Source organism: Helianthus annuus, chromosome 9 (genome assembly GCF_002127325.2).
Source record: "Helianthus annuus cultivar XRQ/B chromosome 9, HanXRQr2.0-SUNRISE, whole genome shotgun sequence".
NCBI classification, from domain to species: domain Eukaryota; kingdom Viridiplantae; phylum Streptophyta; class Magnoliopsida; order Asterales; family Asteraceae; genus Helianthus; species Helianthus annuus.
Genome location: NC_035441.2, coordinates 179,730,767 through 179,736,057, shown reverse-complemented (window position 1 = coordinate 179,736,057; position 5,291 = coordinate 179,730,767). Strand labels below are relative to the sequence as shown.

Here is a 5,291-nt window from a genome sequence, read left to right as displayed (position 1 = left end):
CGCTGCCACGATTGATCTAGGTAACTTGGAAATTAGATCCTTTGTTACCATTTCCCATATCTATATGGGAATCTCTAGTTTATTGACGCATACCAGATGGTCTATGATGTTCGACTCACTTGCGAACATGTTATGCATTGTGCTTCATAGGTGGCTATGGACCTTCATGTCCATCCACAAAAAGGTCTTCCACCATTGGCTTCAATTCGTCATTAGTTACTTGTGTCATGTAGATGACACATTCTCCCTTCAATAACTTGGATGTCTTAAGCATAAAAGATTTCTCGCGCAATCCATAGTGTTGATCTTCCATAATAGTGAGTATATCACTAGATGGGGATTTAATTTCAGTAAGTTTCTTATCGTAGGCTATACAGGCTTGGTTATGAGTTTAACCAATCCATGCCTAAAATTATATCGAATCCCACAAGATTTAAAGATAAAAGATTATCAAAGGTAAATTGATTCATGATGGATATATCATATATATTAAGAGTTCTGAAACCATCTACCTTTGCCACTTCATAATAATATTTAAACTTCAAAAGGGCAGATTTTGAAATTTATTTCATTCAGAGTTGACGAAGCTTTTACTAGCTCCAGAGTTTAAACAAGTTTCTAGCAAATAAATCATTTACGGGAAACAAATCTTAAATGATATATATGTCTTCAACTGCCTCTCTTGCAGCTAATTGAAAGGCTTAAGCATTGCTCTTCTCGCCGTCAGTATCCTTGTTCTTCCTGTCAGTTGCATATTTAGGGCAATGAGTCTTGATATGCCCTTTATCACCACACGCATAGCAGGTGACGTTCTTAAGATCCTTGCACTCATGGGATTTGTGGTCCATCTGCTTGCAGATGCCACAACCTTTGGGCTGATTAAACAGGCATTTCTCAAAATGCCTTTTTTTTTTTGCAGGTTTTGCATTCAGCCTTCGCCTCAGTTGGCTTAGACTGGTTATAGTTCGTACAAGTATTGCCCTTCTGTAACGCCCCAAAAACGGGTTTGGTAAATTAAAAACCCGGTTGATGTAAACAAATAAGTTTTAATCTCTTATTTAACCGAAATGAAACTAGAGGGACCAAAACCGTTAAGTGGGAAACATGATTTTATAAAAAAAAAAAGAAATTAAACACCACACATACACATAGAGTGTGTGTGTGTGTCGATGAGCAGGAAGGAAGAAAAGGGTTCAAACCCTAGTTTCTTCAAAATCTTCAAATTAAAAGGGAAATCGAAGGCTAGTTGACTGCATAAACTAAGAATGGTGATCATCTAAGCATTTCCTACATCAAGTAAGTCGAATTTTGCAATTTGGTGATGTTTGATTTAGTGGGTTTAGTGTAATTCGTGAATGTAATGCTAAATCTAGTATGAATGATGGTTGCAATGGCTGAGTAGACATTGAGATATGTTAAATTTTGATTATGAACATGGATTAGGCTAAACCCACTTGCATGTCAAGGAATGGCTAGAAACATTAAGATTTCTATGTGTTAATTTGATTGTTTTTGGTGATCTTGTTACGAATAATTGGTGTCACAACCACATGTCCGTAGTTAGGGCGAAATATTGTTATGAGCTTGATTGATTGTTAATAAGTTATGTGAAGAATTAGTAGGAATCACGCTTTAAAAGCTTGTACATAATGTTTTACAAATGTGATACCCGCCAAGTGTTCGATGAAATGCCTGAGAGAACAAAATTGTGAAATCGTATGAAAGTTGTGGGTAGTATGTATAGAAGGTGTTTATGGTGTAGCCGTTAGCAAAATAATATGTTAAGTGTGCTTAAGGTGGAGTCCTTATGAGAATTCGGATTGAATGTATGGTTTGGTAAAATTATGCATTAGGAGCTTGCACCTTGTGCTTGAATGGTGTAATGCTCACCTTGTATTAGATGTGCTTGAATCAAGGTAATTAAGAGCGAAGGTGTATGATATGTGAAAGTATATGTAAGCAAATGTGTATGCGAGTATGATTATGTGATCATGTGGTTGTAGGTACTTTAGCATCATAAGTACGAAATGTACATAGTGTCGTATGGTAGGTGCTAAATTAATATGTGTTTTATGCGTTAACGTGATGGATTGCATGAGTCTAAAAAGATGTGGTTTTTGGATGTATGCTTTATGATTATTAGACTTGACCATGAAAGTCAAATGTGAGTTACGCTCTTGATATGATCATTTAGATGTGAAATCATGTACACTAACAAGGATGTGATTGCGGTAATATGAAAGCATTAGGGATCATGTGGACATGGACTCAAGCACGAAAGACTAACGGGTCAAGATGAGGCAAGCAAGCGGGTATGAACACGGATGCACAAGGTAAGTGATTCCGTAATCACTTCTTAGTTATTTATGTAAAGTTATATGCAACTTAACTAGGTATGATAATTGAGATCGAATAGGAACAAATGGTATGATATCGATGAAGTATTAAACGGATCTCAGCTTTGATCCGAGCAAGGTATGCGTGATTGAGAATCGTAACTAGGTAGTAGGATTGGTTGCTTATGCAAGGTAGTGCTTGTTGTTAATAATGGGGCAAGGTTGACTAAAACGCCCTTGGTGGGGATTTCGGGTAAACGACCTTAAAAGTCATTTGGAAGTGAGTTATTCGATTAGAGTAATGTCTTGGTTTAGTATGAAAGCGAAGTATAGGGTTATGTATGTTATAGACCTTTTAATGTATAAATACCCATAACGGGTCGAATAATTCATAAGTAAATAATAAGCCAAGAGCGTGTAAGACAAGAATTTCCTTAATCCGGATGTTGGGTTTTGGGTTCTTATGATAAACGGTGAATTTACAAGCATGTAGAAAGGAACGGGAGGTTAAACGGGTAAACGGGTTGAAAGTTATGCGAATTTTAGTTTATGCGAACAACGAAGCAACACTGCAGGAAAATGAATAAACGAGGGGCCGTCGCCGACGCCCAGAAGGGCCGTCGCCGACGGCATGTGGGAATTGGATTTTGGCCGACGGCCTAGTTTCCTGTCTACGGAGCTTTTGGACGACGGAGGTGCGTCGCCGACGGCCATTATGGGCGTCGGCGACGGTGCCCAGAGTTTATGTTTTCTGTTTTCTTCCATATGTGAACCCGGTTGATCCAGTTCGTGTCCCGGCGCTCCGTTAAGCTCCCGAATGGACCAAAATCAAGTTTCTGATGCATTTTTGATAAAGGAAAGGTATGTATGTTTATAACTCCAAGTGTACGTATGTAGTGGGTTATGTAGTTATGCTTAATAATATGCATGAGTGTTTGAATGTATGTCTAGTTATAGGAAGGATATGTAAGTACGTAGCTGTGCATATAGATATGTATAAGGGTATGTATGAGTGTACGTACGTATGTAGATGTATATGTATGTGGGTATGTAAATACGTATGTGTGTATGATTTAGACACATTGAGGATTAACGTTATTAATGGTGTACCTTAAGAACGATAAGTAATACAGGTACATTCATGAAGCCTCGCCAGGAAATGGATACGCAGATGAAATGCTTGAAGTTTGATAAAGAACGAGATGTAAAGTGTATGCGAATGATCTTGTTTATACATTGTGTGCTAATGTTTTTGAATGTATGTGGTGAATGCAGGTTGTGCGGGTCACGGAGGATCATCGAGGAATAAAGATCGAAGAACGAGTCACATAAGGGATTGTACGGGGTTGTCTAAGGATGCAAATTGTTGTACATAAGCTATGATTTATTCTATAATTGAGTCAGTTTGTCGTATTCAATATAAAAGAGTTATTATAAAAGTGAACTTTCAAGTAAGACGTAAGGTTTATAATGAAAGAATTTTTATGGCATGAACTTCCGCTGCAACTTTAGTTAATTACGTGTTAGGGTGTTACAAGTTGGTATCAGAGCCCTGGTTTGAGAGAATCAAGTACAAGAGGATAGGTACTTGAACTCGAACCTGTGTGCTCTTATCACAAGAAACCCGTACAATCCGAGACTCGACCAAGATCTAAAGGTAGGATCAAAGGTAAGTATGTGCTTAAGTATGTATTGGAAGATAACTAACTATATGTTATGTGTAAGGTAAGCATGGTTGCTTGAAAGGAATGATTTGTGGATGCGGTCTAGCACCGACGCCAAGGTATGTAATTTGACATATTGACCCAAGTACATATGTTTAATATATGTAAGTACATGTGATGGTAAAACCTAATAGTGAAAGGAAAATTTTAAGTGAAAAATAATGATAAGAATGGTAATAAAGTTTTGGAAATGTTACACGTGCCGAAACCTAATTCTTCGGACATAAGGTGACAATTACACGAAGACACGAAACTAGTGTGTGGATTGTGTACCTGGCCAGTACACAAGAAACGCATGACTTTCGTGAGCCCGTGATAATTGTTACAGGTGTGTCCGTTAGAATTAAGTAGTAGGTGGACGTGAGGGTGAAGAGAAATGTAAGACTCTCAAAAATGAGAGCATGAAATGCTATGTTAGAATCCGCGAGACGGATTCGAAACATGAAATGCTATGTTAGAATCCGCGAGATGGATTCAAAACATGAAAGAAAGGTATGAATGCAATGCTTGAATCCGCGAGACGGATTCAAGGAATGAAATATGCGAATGCAACGCTTGAATCCGCGAGACGGATTCAAGGAATGAAAGATAAGAATGATGCAAATCCCTTGTGGATTTGGTTATGATGGCGAATGCTATGATAAGTTATGCAAGTCGACCGGTTCAAATTGAACAAGTCGAGTAAGGATAAGGTACCATCCGGTTGGAACGGGTGGTCGTGAATGCAATAACAAATGTATGAAGTTCAATCCGTTATACGGATAGAACGAAAGATTTATGTTGAAAGCAATTAACCCGATGTGACCGGGTCGTAAGTGGTATTCTTGAATCTCATTATGAGAGTATATGCCATTACCCATTTAATTGGGTAATCGAATGCGTAAAAGAAATAAAAGCATATAAGTGAATGGAATTAAAATGTTGGAATTGTAAGCGAAATAAGTATTATGACTAACTTTTAAAACGGGAAGGGCAAGTGTTCGCGAGAAAACATTGAAACAGTGAAGCGATGAGATCGCAAGCATGTCTGAATTAAAAATGGGCACCAACATGTACTCCGATACGCATGTTTATATATATGTATAATAAGAAATAGGTGGCAGTTTGACCTTGAAAAGTCGAACTGCAGAAGCTAAGAAATAATTTAATTTCAAACCGTGGGGCTGCTAGAGGAGAAAGGAAATGTGTAGAGTAGTACACCAAATAAGTTATAGAATTACGAAATAATGGT

The 5,291-nt window shown here is 37.8% G+C and overlaps 1 long non-coding RNA gene across 1 annotated transcript; it reads left to right on the top strand.

Annotated features, from left to right (window-relative positions):
- Positions 1-1,158: 1,158 nt before the first annotated feature.
- On the top strand, positions 1,159-4,175 carry LOC118482261. Its single transcript, XR_004868080.1, has 3 exons — positions 1,159-1,296; positions 2,244-2,333; positions 3,612-4,175. It is a non-coding gene; the product is annotated as an uncharacterized LOC118482261 (long non-coding RNA).
- The last annotated feature ends 1,116 nt before the right edge of the window (positions 4,176-5,291 follow it).